This window comes from Lissotriton vulgaris, chromosome 2_1 (assembly GCF_964263255.1).
Source record: "Lissotriton vulgaris chromosome 2_1, aLisVul1.2, whole genome shotgun sequence".
In the NCBI taxonomy this organism is placed as follows: Eukaryota; Metazoa; Chordata; class Amphibia; order Caudata; family Salamandridae; genus Lissotriton; species Lissotriton vulgaris.
The window spans coordinates 906,257,848-906,272,833 of NC_141687.1; the positions used below are offsets into that span (position 1 = coordinate 906,257,848).

Below are 14,986 nucleotides of genomic sequence, written 5' to 3' on the forward strand. Positions count from 1 at the left end.
TTGTTAGGCAAAGGCAAGCCAGAGTAAATGAGAGAGTGGTCCGTCCAGGTGAGTGTGGTGGGCTCGTCTACTGTGATGTTGGGGAAATTGACAAAAATGGGGTTGAGATGGTATTTGGCTGAATGGGTGGGGTGATTCGCCTGTTGGGTGAGTCCTAAGATGCTAAGATCTTCAAGAAGAGTGGTGGAGTAGGAGTTGGTCTGGTCCTCTAGGTGGAATTTCAGGTCGCCAAGAAAAATTAGGAGTTGAATGAGAGGGCAAGAGAGGTAATGAGGTCTGCAAGGTTGGAACTGAAGTTAGGTGTGGGACCTGGAATAGAGGAGGTGTAGAGTAGAGCTCCTCCAAGGGTTGTGGTGCTGGAGCTGCTGATTTTGAAGGCCATGAGTTCTATCCAGTTGCTGGTAAGCACTGAGGTGATGAAGAAGTTGATTTCCTCATGGTAGATTACAGTGAGCGCTCCTCAGGGCTTGTAAGTTCTGAGTTGTCTTGTGATTTTGTACCCAGGGGTTAGCCAATGCTATGTCTGAAACGGTGCTGAGTTAAGCCAGTTTTCAGTGAGAAATAGGAGGTCAGGACAGAGGTCATGCAAGAGGTCTCAGATTTCTATGGTGTGCTTGGTGAGTGAGCAGTGTTGAGTAGTAGGGAGGCAGATGAGGGAAGGGGGTTTGGGTTGTGCACAGTGGCAATGCGTTTGGTGTGATTGTCTGCACGGTGTGCTGTGATAGGGAGATGCAGTGAGTGGGGTCAGAGACGGGGCAAGTGAAGCTGTAGGTGGGGGAGGAGAATGCACCTTCTGTCCATGTGAGGGAGGCGTATGCATAGTGTGGAGACAGGGGTCCAGAGTCGAGGGCACAGAAGATTTTGGCAGATTAGCGTTTAGGGCTGCTGTTGGTGGCTGGCAGACCAGGGGTTTTGGCGTTGGGCATGGTCAGGGTGTGGATGGACACAAGAGGGTTTGTCTTTGGCCTACCCGTTGCCTGTCCGCATGAAACTGCCACTACGAATGCTTCTAGGTGCCAGAATGAGTGGGCGATGGGTGAGGCTAGCAGCATTAGCAGAGCTGGAAAGGACAAGGCAGAAAAGAAAAGTGCGAGAAAGCAGAGGGGGGCACATAAGGGAAGAAGGGGCAGAAAAGTGAAAAAAGAGAGTAAATGAGATTGAGAGGCACAAAGAGAGAAACAGTAAGTGGCAAAAGCAGCAGAAAACGAAGGGGAGTTAAGGGGGAGAGACACAAAGGGGAGAGACAACAGAGTGAGTTGGAGGCAATAAAGGTTATAAGAGGCAAGAATGAGGCACAAAAAAAGGTACAATAAACAACAAGAGGCGCAAGCTGAGAGACAGGAGTCAAAGTGAGGAACATAAGAGATAGCATGGGTGGGTGGGAGCAGAAACGTCCAAAAGGGCCAGGGAGTCTTGGTCGTAGGATGGAGAGGGGGGGTGGGGCACAGCAGCACCAGCCAAACAGATGGACCATGCAGGGGCCAGGCACCCTTCTTCAATATATATAGTAAACATGTGTTTGTAGGTATATGTGGCATCATGGCGAATATATTGTTCTTGCTGTGTGTCAAGTTTGGGTTAGGATTGGATGGATTTGATAGCAATGTGTGCACGGTTTCCGTGTTCGTTCTGATACCCTCTTGAACTGGCCCAGCTACCCCAGAACATCGCTCCTTTTTTCCTGCCCCCCATGTCCACCCTCGGGACATGCTGTACCTCTCCGCCTCAGCCTAGGCAACAGGTAAGCCCTCCAGACGCATGCAGCTGGAAGCTCGCGGAGCACGAGAGGGGTGGGGCTGCCTCCTCGCCTCTGGGCTGCAGCACCTGTGCTCGTCCATCAGTGCTCAGAACCACTGCACACGGCTCAGAGCACACACTGCGTCCGAGGGCTGCCGCTGCGCGAACTCAACCTCACCGCCCGGGCTGCACGGTAAGAAGAGGGCGAGACTTCTCTCTTTGGGGTCCAGGCCTGTTGGAAATATCTTCTCACAGTGTATCTTAAAGCAAGCTCCGCACTTCATGCTCATTGTTTGTACTTGCTTCACGTGCGCGGGGTTGGAGTGACTGATACACGTGAGGAGGGAACGCTGCATGCAGTATTTATGAATTGTTGTAAGTCCGTTCACCGCACACAGGGGCGGCAGCTGTCTGGGGCGGGATAATGAAGGAAGAGTGAAAGCTGTTGAAATATTAAATACTGCCTCCCAGCCGTCAACACACTGGCAGGCTGACAAGTCCCCAGGTCCCTTCATCCTTCGTGATATTATTGTAGTATCAGTCTAGCGCCTATGCGTGCAGCTAAGAGGCGCTAGCCACCTCCAACGTCGGCAGCGGGCCGGCGACTTGTTTTAGGTTATTTCATTCGTTTTCTAGCCCGGTGGCACGGCCGGCTGTACGAGCTGTCCGGATTTAGTTAATTTACGATATGATAAACCAAGGAATATGATTTTTACCGTGTATTCATGTGTGTGAGATTGCTTAAAGCACGGTTCTCTTCAGATCTGCTTGAAGATCACACCAGAAGCTCTCGGCAGCTGTCATGTCAATGCTGCATAAGATAACTTCGCTAAAAGTGCACTTTGTGCGTTTTTACCCGCCTGCTGTAATTGCGCTCGGATGCAGTTCACTGTTAAAAATTGCATTTTGAAATATTAGATTAAAAACATTTTACAGTTTCAAGAAATGTAGAGTGAATGCGTTTGGATGAATGCCTTCTATTTGAGAGCTTTTGGAGAGGGAGTTTTTTAAGGTGAGGGAACATTTATAGAGAAATAAACGCCCAGACCAAAAGTACGCAAACTTGTGAGAAAAGATGTAACGCCAGGAAAGGCAAACACATGGGCAGTCACATTTTAACGGTAGTTCATTCAATGAGAAGATAAGCAGGTGAACTGTCTCTTCTTGTGAGTTCCAGGCTGCATTTGCCAGGTGTTGAATTTTGGTTGTGGCTTTGGCACTGTTGTCTTGTTTTTTTCTGGGTGATCACGGACGCAACTCGGCATTGCCCATAAAATGTGAAACTTTGTCAAATGTTTTTATGTCTCTTTGTGTAAATTGCATGTCACCCTCCTCTTCAAGAGAGGGCTGTGTTCCATCAGGACCTACGTTAATCACTGCAGGGTCCAGTTCTGTCCGCCCGAAGCTGTTCTCTGGGGCACTCTAAGGTTTGCTTAAACATCGTTTTTTTCATATAGAAAGAGTAGACATGCTTTTCTCTGCAATGTATGTCCTAAAAATAGGATCAGAGTTGGTAGTGTAAATTAATGTTTTTTCTCATGAAGAGCTCTACAAATTACTTTCCTGTAGGGCTATCACTATCTCAAGCGTGACAGTCACTCGTCCGCAGGACTGACATCGACCACTGATGCTCCCAGATGCCTGGGCTCTGCAGGATTTCATTCAGTCCTCACAGTGAATGACTGACTGCCTTGTGCAGTCCGCAATCACTGCAGAGAATTAAAAGCAGCACTGATTTGGGAAATCTGTTAATGTTCGATGATGACGTCAGGGAAAGGCTGAAGTGAAAGGTTGTCTTCTTGTGGGCAACGCCAGAGTTACCTCATTTAATGTTTCCACTATTAGGTATTCAGTGATATTAGTGAATGTATTGATTAATACAATCCTGCTGCTTAAAAAGTAATATGGGGGCTGTATATTTCTGCGGCCAGTAGAGTGTGTGTGTCCATTGAATTCAGCTATGCTTGTGACCACATAATCAATATTTTAGCACATGACACAAATTCATCACCAGTTAAACAGGGACGGTCATCGTGTTTCTTTAGACAAATGACCCAACTGTAGCTAGCTACCTCTTTATTGTATAGCACATTCAATGAGTAATCTCTTTCCCAGGGCTCGTGAATGGGGTTACTTTAATAGAATTCCTGCCTGGTTTTAAAGTCACTTAGAAATTCAGTGTCTGTTCTGGGGTTCCTGAGAACTTTAATGAGTGTGTTTTGAGTCACTGAGGATTTCCATGGCTGGATTTGGCTCTGTGAGAAGATCAGTGGCTGGGTGTGGTCACTGAGAATTTCGATGGCTGTGGTTGGACTCAGTGAGACCTTTGATGGCTGTGTCAGGGGTCAACGAGAGCCTCTATGGTGGTGTTCGAGTAATTAAGTACATCATGCAAGTGCATGGATTCATTGACACATTCCAGTATTACATTGTGGGTCACTGACAGTGTCAGCGGCTCGTCAGTGACTGTGTGTAGAGTCATTTAGATCTTCAGTGGCCGAGTTGGTGTCATTGAGAAATTCAGTAGCAGTATGTAGAATCATTCAGATCTTCCATGGTGGTGTCCTGGGGCACTGAGAACTTCTATTGCTGTGTTGATGGATACTGAGAGCTTTCCCTACTGCGAGGGTGTCAGACCGCCTAGAGGAGGCCGCAGTGCAGGCTGGGGCTATTGAGCTCCAAGCATGGTGGCTGGGGACCTGTGGTCCATCCTACTACGTCTCTTCAACCCTGGCCAAGAATCACCCTTTCCACACATGGCTCTCAGGGGGCAAGGGCCAGCAATCACAGGCTTCTAAGAGAGACACATTCATTTTATTGTCTAGCCCAGTGCTTGACGTTTAGAACAAGAAAGTTATTTTTGTTTCTACAGCAGAATTCAATACAACACATTTCTATCCATGCTCTAGGGTAGTGCCCCTGATCAGTATTCTCTTGTGGGCACCGCACCCTTTGCACCCCTATCTGTTATCGCTTCCACTCAGGAAACCCCATTTGGATCGGTCTCCCAATAAAACTATGGCATGGCATGAAAAAGACTCAGGTACAGTTCCGTTTCCCCACAAATGAAATGCCGAATTGTTTACCCAGGTTCCTACCATTTGTGTCATAGTGGATAGGAAACCAATCTTTATTCCTTCACACTACCTTCAACACAATCTCAGCAGCTCAGGCCCGTGGCAGCTGAATCCCCATGGTGAATGTGTACAGCTTCAAATGCAGCCGTAGGGGGAGCCAGCACCCATAGCATCTTCTCTGAAGGAAACCCCCATTCTATTGACATTCTTGGTAGTTATAGACTGCTTCTATGCTGACACCTATTCTCCTCTCAGTGGTTGCAGCCCGATTTGGGCAGATGCACACGTAGACGCAGTTACAACCCCCCTGAGGCTGGTACCCAAACAGTCAGGCAGTTGGAGCCCCACCTGGACTGATGCACATGGCAAAGTGGATGTAGACTGAGCGAGACCATTACACATGTCAACGTGAGTGCAGTCTTCCTGTGGTCTATGTGCGGATATATATATAGACTTCCATGGTTCTTTCTGGGAACCCCGGGGTGTCTGGAAGACCCTCTGCAGCATAGGTCTTTCCTGCATTCTCTCTCGCAGGCATTCTACTTTCGTTGGATGCTCCTCAGGCCATGAACCCGCTGGGCTTCTGCTCCTGAAGGCCAAGACAGACTCTTCTCACTCTTAATGGGCACTAAGCAGATCCTCAGCTATTCCAGCAGAAAATGCAGGCTTAAGTTGATGCCCCCTCATCTGTGTTTGACTGTCAGACAGACACCATCTCTGCCCACACAGTAGTTGTTTAGGTTCTTTGGGCAGCACTCCCTCCCTTGGTCAAGAAGAACTTGTAAATGGAACAAAGAAGGGTGGTTTGGGCCCACTTTAAAACCCATTTTCTAGATAAGCAATGTGGATTCACTGTCTCAAACCTCAGGACCAGTTTGGGGTGATTCTTTGTTAAGTGTTCCCTCATGCTGCTCTCCAGGTATAGCCTTTTTGTAAAGTGATGCTTCACGTTGCAGGTAATACAGGGGAAGTTTTCAAAACTGGAGCAACCGTAACATGGGCACAAGGAAGTATGAGGTTTCTGCACCTGGATGTCACCAGCTTCTCTGAAATTACTAATCAGGGATAGAAAAGGGAAGGCCTGACCTCACCTTTTACACCAGAATTTGCAGACACACCCATCAACCCTACCATTTCAAAAATGGTAGTATTCAGGAAGAACTAACCAGCAGTCCCTTGCTAAAGGTAACTCATTCACACACATACACACACTTGATATACAAACAGGATGTCAGGTTCTAGGTTTTCACATAACAATGGACGGGGGGAGGAGCCAAGATGGCGGACGGCGCGGACGCTTGAGCTCCCGGCTCCGCAAGCCGTCTGGTTTCTTTCGGACATCCTGATCATTTCTCCTGACCTGCGCCGTCCTATCACGGTGAAATACTGACGCCGAAGTGACTGGCGTTCGTCTGGTATCCTTCCCGGCGGAATTGGTGGCAGATTTGGTGTTTTTCCGACCTCCGGCGCTTCCCCTGGACCCTGCGCTGATGGCCGCCGCTGGAAGCAGAGGGACGTGGATGGGGAGACGAGCTGGTGAAACACTGACGATCACGGGGGAGTAGTGCGCTGCCCGGACGATCGGAGTCGGACCCTTCCAACTGGGTCAGACTCTCTCTCGCGCTGCTGGAGGCGTGGACGACGCTGGAGCCCCCCACGGCTAGCTCTCCCACACCTCTCCATGGAGTAACGGGTGGACTCCATCTTGGTGCGTCTTCCCTGTGGTGGACGGTCGATACCCACGGGAACCTGGAGGGCTCCCATCCTGTGCTGCCTCCGAGTTGTTCACTGAGTTCCCCCGGCGGCTACACTATTGCTACTTGAGATACCGCTCTCCCCCCCCGCATCGCCATTCATTGTGCGCAGCAGGCATGGACATGGCGCCTGTTCTCCCCGCCGAGACGTTGGCTGCTCCTGGGTTGGCAGCGACCGGGGGCCCATATGCCCTGATGCCGGTGACCGCATCGAAGAAACGGGAAGATAACGCAGACCGGCTTCCGACACGGAGTGACCCGACCTGCGGCGACATCCTGGCCGCCCTCATGGAACTGAAAGCTGAAATGCGGAGCACTGTCTGGGCACTGGTCCGGAGGCTTGATGAGGCGCTGCCTGACATGGGGCGATCCCGGCTGGATGATCCCCCGCCGCCCCTGTTCCGACCTGGAGGAGATACAATGTTGCCGAATGAAGAGACGGCGGTGGGGCATTCTCCTGGCTACGAGGTACTGTGTTTCTCCATCGACAGTGTAACAGTTGCAAAGGCACCTTTTACTTTTGACGCGACTACTCTGCCTACAAACTATCCACCGGGGCCCGGCATCTCTTCTTCCTCGTCATCTGTCCCCCTCGCTGCCTCTATCATGGGAGCCCCTGGGGTATGTTATTGCACTGTTTGGGGCCTTGCGGCACAAGGAGTCTTCATTGTCCCCTCTCCTCGCAGGCGGCCATCTTGCTTCTTTGTCCTGGTTACAGGCGCCTCGCAGCAATGGACAGGCCTGGGAAAATTCTGCCGGTCCGGACAGGGTTGATGGATTGTCCGTCGTCGCACTGACTGGATCGGATGGCGAGGACCTGGACTGAAACACGTTTTATGATTTCTCGCTGCATTTATCACTGGAGCTTCTGTGGCACGTTACTACTGTGATTGAGACCCTGCGCCACGATGCGTCTTCATTGTTCCCTTTCTTCGTGAGCGGCCATCTTGCTTCTTTGTCCTGGTTGATGGTGACTCGCAGCAATGGACAGGCCTGGAACACTTCTGCCGGCCCGGACGGGGGTGATGGTTTGCCCGTTGTCGCCTTGGTTGGATCGGCTGGCGGTGGCCTGGACTGACACACATTTTGCAATATTGGCTGAGTAGTCTTTAATGTCCTGTTTTTGCTATATGTCGCTGTCGATCTCTCCTGATGTCCAATTTGTCTGCTGGGGGGAGGACTTGCGTTGTGTTGAGGTACTGGGTGTTATTGCTTCGGGCCCACCGGGTTTACAGTTTTCTGACATTGTGTTGTACATGGCGCAGGATACAGTGGCGGCGAGGGAGACCGGGAGTTCGGTTGTTGGGTGGGCTCCTCCCCGCTTTTCCCCTTCCTTTCCCTGGGAGTGGTTGGGTAGTTTACCCCTCTTCCTCTCCCTGGACTTATGTGAATTGTGTCTCTTTTTCTCTTCCTTTTTCCTTTTCTTTCCTCTTCTCAATTACTTTTCTCTTACTACATTTCGGGTTTTTTGGGGAGATGAAACACTCTGCTAGGGGGGGGGGGTAGGCCGTAGCCTCTGCATGTGTGTAGGGTGGGGGGGTATATTTTAGTTGGAGTTTATTTTCTATGGCGCCTTTTGTTATTATATACTTTTTCTTTCCTAGGCCCGTGTTAGGCAGACTGGGGGATGGGTGGTGGCGCGGTGTTGGTTGGGATATAGCGTCCTCCCTTGGGGAGTGCATACTGTGTGACCGTCCTCTGGCTGGAACTCGCATGTTGCGAGCAGCACTGATTGATCCGGGTGTTTGCTGTCGAGTCCCACCTACATGGACCTAGTTTTTCTTCTCTTGTTTGTATTAGTGCGGAGTAGTACGACCTGACCTTAATTGTCGCGATGAAAACCTTAAAATTAACCTTCATCGATCCTGAGACATGGTAATGTGGCAATTACAGTGTAACCCATTTCATGCTTGCCTACAACGAAAGATATTACTGTGTCGCCGTAAAGTTGCATTGAGGCTCAAATGTTACCGTGGCCGGCCGGAAGGTTGTAGGCCCGTATTTGTTCTGACTTGAAGCACAATAAAGGTTTTCAAAAAAAAAAAAAAAAAAAAAAACAATGGACCTTTATACAAGAGGGGACAGTGGATCACTCTGTCCATAACACAGCCAAAAAGATCTTGTCAACTATATGTGATCACAATAGCCGGTTTTCCACCTGCACCAGTCTAATGTGCTAAATCCAAGACTGGAGCAGTAATCCTCTGTCCTCTCTGAGGATATGCTTGATGCACTCATTTAAGTCACATGACAGGTCCTGGATCTCTTATTGTCAAGGAATGGCCTAGGCCTTTGAGGGCATGCTTGATTAGCGTGATCCCAGGCCTAAAATATAAGTCAGAATACCAGATGAACAAGCAGTTGCTGTATACCATTCAGGGGACATTACCATTCCAACAAAAGGCGTCACAACGAATTTCATTTGCTGTATTTGGTACAGAGAGAGCTTCTGTGGCTGTGCTGAGGTCAGTGGAAATTGCAATTGCTGTTTGTATGATTGTTGTCCGCTTCCAGGGCTGTTTGTGGGTTACTGAGACTTACTATGCTATGGATGGATCAATGAGGGCTTTCACTGCTCTCCTGCAGGGACTGAGTTGTGCTCTGGAGTAACGCTCTGGACTCTATTTAGGTTCACCAAGAGCTGAACATACTGGGGGAGTTTCCTTGTGGTGATAATAAATCTCTTGTATGTCACACACAATACACCCATGTTAGGGCTGGCATCACAGACGGTGGGAAACTAGCATTTACTTTGTCTTGTTGGAAAGGACTAAGGGCTAGGGGCCGGATGTAGGTGGCCATTTACCGGCCGGTAACGGCCGATTTCGGCCGTTACCGACCGGTAAATGGGTTTTTGGGATGTAGGGGCCAATTTTACCGATTCTGTAAATTTACCGAATCGGTAAAATACGGAATCGGTATTTTTACTGATTCGGTAACTTCAAGATGTAGGTGGGACTCTTCTGAGTCCCAAAGGCCTTTCAGATTCGGTATTTTACCACCCAATCCAATTGGGTGGTAAAATACCGAATCCAGGCGTGCATGTACATGTGTGCATGCACACCTATGCCATGTGACAGACAGACATGCTCTTAGGGCGTGTCTGTGTGCCACATGGCACACATGCCTGTATTTGGGGTGCTAGAGGGTGTCAAAGTGATACCCCCTGCACCCTTGCTGGAATCAGTATTTACAGAATCGGTAAATACAGATTCGGTAATGCCCATTGATTCCTATGGGCTTCAATGCCCATAGGAATCAATGGGCATTACCGAATCGGTATTTACAGAATCGGTAAATACAGAATCTTAACGATTCGGTATTTACCGATTCTGTAATACCTACATCCACCCCCTCTATTTGACCACTTCTTAAATACCGAATCGGTAAAATTCGGTATTTAAGAAGTGGTAAAATAAAATTACCTACATCTAGCCCTAGATATAGGTAATTTTATTTTACCACTTCTTAAATACCGAATTTTACCGATTCCAGCAAGGGTGCAGGGGGTGTCACTTTGACACCCTCTAGCACCCCAAATACAGGCATGTGTGCCATGTGGCACACAGACATGCCCTAAGGGCATGTCTGCCTGTCACATTGCATAGGTGTGCATGCACACATGTACATGCACACCTGGATTCGGTATTTTACCACCCAATTGGATTGGGTGGTAAAATACCGAATCTGAAAGGCCTTTGGGACTCAGAAGAGTCCCACCTACATCTTGAAGTTACCGAATTGGTAAAAATACCGATTCGGTATTTTACCGATTCGGTAAATTTACCGAATCGGTAAAATTGGCCCCCTACATCCCAAAAACCCATTTACCGGTCGGTATCGGCCCTAAGACCCAATGATCCTGTTTTGTGTTTCACAGAGGATTTCACTGGTTTTTTGGTGGTCACTGAGAACACTCAGGGATGACTTCAGGGGTTCTTTAATGGCCTTCTAGTTTATTCTTGGGCTTCTGGGAGCATCTTTGGATGCGTGAGATTCCATGATTCCTCCCATGTCTTTGTTGGTGGCACAGAAAGCTTCCAAGGCTGTGTCAATGGCCTCTAACGCATGCTTTCATCGGCAAGTTGAGGAACACTGGCATCATCAAACGCTTCCATGGCCTCACTGTCTTTTTTCAGAGCTATTGTGTATGTAATGAAGTCATGAAAATCTCACCTTCATGTCATTTTGCATCATCAAGGGATCCGTTATTTTTGGGTCAGTCAAAGATCGCAAACAGTTGTTAAATGTTACAGAAGCATTGTATATCTTTGTTGGAGGTCTTTGAGAATGTTCATTGGTCTATTGGAGATAACTACGAGATTATTTTAGTATGCCTGAGGGCCCCAGATCAATCATAGCTGGCCCATGTCTGTGTTATGGTTACAGAGAAATGTTATGTTTCTCTTTTGTAGTCCTTGGCTGTTATCTGACATAGGAGAGCTACACATGTGTTTTAGTTGCACCCCAAGATGTTTTAGAGAGCTTCACCCGTTCACTGGGGTGTGTTTATGTCTGCGAGAACTTTTTTGGGTCTCAGATCCTTCCAAGCTTCTGTGGTTGTACAGAGATCAATCGGAGATTCTATGGTGCAGCTGAGTTCACTGGGACATTCCATGATGGTGTTTTGATAACTGAGAACTGACATCACTGTATGAACTACATGAAGCTCATAGCATTCCATAGACTGCTTATGTTAGAAATTGTCAACCCCATGATTTATGTGGTTTATTGTGTTTAAGGAATCTGCTTGTGTTTGAGTCAATGATCACCCAATGAATCTGGTAAGACCCATTTAGGTTTGATGGAGACCTTAATTCAAGTAGAATGGATCAAAGGCTGTGAAAGACCAGTCACTCGTAAATTATTCTAAACCTAAGACAACTGCCTGGCTATAGGAATGTAATCATATTAAGAGTCCTAAACGGTTGGGCCACAACTAATTAAATGTAAAGTATTGGCGGACAATAGACCATGTGAACAACGACAGTGTGTTGCACAGGGACACATTTTGTAAGGGTACCATTATGTATGGTCACATGTTTTAAAGTCAGCAATATTCGATGCAACCCAGTAAACCCAAAAGGTTAATGAAACTTCCATTAAAGACCAGGCATGGGTGCCATTCACCACAAGGGATAGACTGAAATATATGTAGGCAGTGAGTTAATTTCCATATTACGGTCTCAAATTTACAAAGGGTTTACCACTGCTGACAAGTCGTATATGATAAGAAAAACAGTGTTATGTACGGACAATGACGCATATCATAGCAAGTTGATGATGAATCCTAGGCATTTAACATTGAAAACCATGGTAAGAGAGGCCCCTTGGATTAATTCAATAGAGGGAGAACAAACCCTTCAAGATTCTGACAGTCCTGAACACTCAAGAGGAACCTCCTGTATTCCACGGGGGGTGGGGATCAGATCTTGAATAGCTGTTTTGTGGGTATTTAACATTTCTCTGGTTGTGCTTGATTGCATGTAACTGCTACTGCTGTCTATAGGTATTGTAGTGCATGCACAAGTTCACAGTGTTTACAGATTATTCAATAAATGTGTGTGGGTATGACTTTGGTGTGGGCCCTCAAAAGCCCTCATGACTGGGTTGAGATAACCGAGAATATATATATAAAGTTATTGTTCTTGCAGAGAAACACTCTTGTTGTGTTCAGGTTAAGTAGATCTTTCATATTCAGGGTGGGTTTTATGGTTGTTGGAGTACTAAGGAAGTGCTAGGGCTGCACTTGAGTCACAGTGGTTATAAGGTTAGTGAACATTAATGGTTGTGGTTCTCTTGCATTGCTTCTTTCACTATGAATGCTGTGTGTCAGCAGGCATGGAGACCTCCAATTATAGAATTAGGGTGTCTTTGCTGTCCTAGGATGACTGAGCACCCCCTTATTGTCTGCAGCCCATAGATAGATCTCCTTGTCATAGGCAGGTTCACAAGGAGCTCCCATGATTGTGCTTGAGTTACTCTTATAGATCTGTTCCGGTCATAAAGTTACTCACTCATTGTATGAAATTACCCAAATCTGCCATGGCAAACTTGCCAACAAATAGAGATCCCAGCATCATAGCGTTGTAGTCAGAAACATCTCCAAATGCAATGCTGCGGGTCACGTTAGTCTGCCATGGCCATGATCAAGGAGAGAGCTCCAACATAACTCTCATCACCCTTTGAAGATGGAGGGTCATTCAGACCACGCAATATGTAGTGGGGCCATGCTGGTTGGTATCACAATGACCTTGAATGGATGTGGTGTGGTTGAACAGTTCTCCCATGACATTGTTCAGTTGACTTGTCTTACATAGCTATTTTGATGGGGTCACACAGAACTTCTCTGGTCGTGTTGGAGTCACACAGATCTAATATGGCCCATTTGGACAGTCACACAAAATTCTTCCACGCCTATGATCGGGACAGACATTAATCCCCTCCCAGTTTTGTGTTCATATGTTGGCAGGGATTGAGGCCCACACATCTACCATGCCTGTGTTTGGGGGATCACATTCACCTTCCCTGGTTGAGGCGGGGCAGAGATCTCCCACAGCCATGTTGTGGTTGCACACATTTCCCCTGGCAATGTTGTGATCTCAAAGCGCTCTCCCGTGGCAGAATTGGGGTCGCTTCAATATCTCTCAGAATTGTTTCAGGATAATAACAGTCTACTGTGGTCATGGTGGACAGAGGGGTCAACCTGTCTCCTGTGGCACACTTGAGGAGCCGCACGGATATCCTGTGGGTATAACTGAGCTTTTAAGATATTTATTGCCAGTGATGAGGTCTCTAAAATGATCCCTGATAGTGCTAGTATTACAGGAACCTACTGGGATTGATAGTGCATAAATTTGAATGCTAACATTAGCTATATTAATAGTGACAATGACTTATACTGATGAACGTGCCGGTGAACGTATCTGTGCACTCTAATCACCTAATAGCTGAAATGTAAATTCTATAATCCTGGAAAATCGTACAACTCTTACCCTTTAATAATGTATTATGCAGAATAATTTAACTCTATAATTCAATAATTACTACATAATCATGGGGGCTATGTAAACCACTTTTATTGTACCATTAATACCCCTTTGATTTGTGTGCAGTGCCTTTGTCGCCTTTTAGGGCAAGTCATGCTTAAAAGTACCGTAAATAAATGTAAATTAAATGAAGATCAACTAAGGACACAGTCCTTGAGAATTTGTTTTATGCCAACAATACAAGCTGCATTAAACTCTGACTGACTGAAATATGATCCTAATCTCCATAATTCTATTATGGTGGACAACAGTTGATCAATTACAAGAGATAACAAGGTAGCCTGTAATCTGAGAGGCTCACATGATGCTGTTAATTTCCACAGACGTTTGCTCAGGTGGCCTTATCGAAAGGTGGGCCCCTTGGAAGTAGGCCGACACGTGTCTGTTCAAACAAGGTTTAATGCTACCTTTTATTCAGAACTCTAACGCTTCACAAGATTACACTTCATTCAGAGTTCCTGGATACATTTATTGAACTACCTATTTTATTATTGTACACTATGGCTCAATACTTTAATTTTGTCTGAAATGTGTGCTTGCACAGTACTGAAAGTTTTCTCATTTTCTTCCTTTATCACTTTGCATGTTTAGTCACTAAGCATGTTTTCCCAAAAAGGTAAACATAAAAAAAATAATTTAAAACGTTGTTCGTACATCTATACCCAGTATGAAGAAGGGTCCCTGCCAAGTTAGACAATCTGCTTTGTAAAGTTAGCCTCTCTGGGGCAGATTTACAAGCCCCTTGTGCCTCTTGTACGCCGCTGTTGCGTCACTTTTGTGATGCAGCAGCGCCGCAAAAGAGGCGCCATGGTGCGGGGTATTTACAACGTGATGCATCTGGGAGATGCGTCACGTTGTAAAGCCCTGCACCAGAAGGAGGCGTTCCTGCGCATGGGGGGGGGGGTATGGGGGTGGGGCGGCGTTCCGGCACAGGAACGCCTCCTAAAAGTGTCTGAGTGAAATCTACAAGATTTCCCTCAGTCACTTTTGGGCCCATGCTGTGTCAAAACCCTGCGTCTGCTTGAAGCAGGCGTAAGGATTGACGCAGCATTGTAAGAAAAGGGCCCCCCCAGAGCATTGCTGGAGCTGCGTCGCACTTGTGACGTAACTCCAGTAATGCGCAGCTTTCACGTCACAGATGCGTCACGCATCTGTGCTGTTTTTGCCCCATGATGCGCCGTATTGTAAATACGGCTCATCCATGGTGGCGGAGGCTTGGGGTACAATATCTGGCGCATCCCGGCTGATATGCAGGGATGCGCCAGTTATTGTAAATCTGCCCCTCTATTCCAGCAAATTCAGGACAATTTTGCAGATTGGGACATGGATTTTTAGATGCATTTTCGATTATTTTTCCATATAAAGCTAG

The 14,986-nt window shown here is 47.1% G+C and overlaps 1 protein-coding gene across 1 annotated transcript in view; it reads left to right on the forward strand.

Annotated features, from left to right (window-relative positions):
- Positions 1 to 1,858: 1,858 nt before the first annotated feature.
- LOC147731391 (uncharacterized) overlaps positions 1,859 to 14,986 on the forward strand; it is a 345,351-nt gene continuing 332,223 nt past the window's right edge. Inside the window, exon 1 of the mRNA XM_086956439.1 lies at positions 1,859 to 1,930. The gene's annotated coding sequence lies outside the window, so the exon portion shown is untranslated. The remainder of the gene's footprint in view (positions 1,931 to 14,986) is intronic.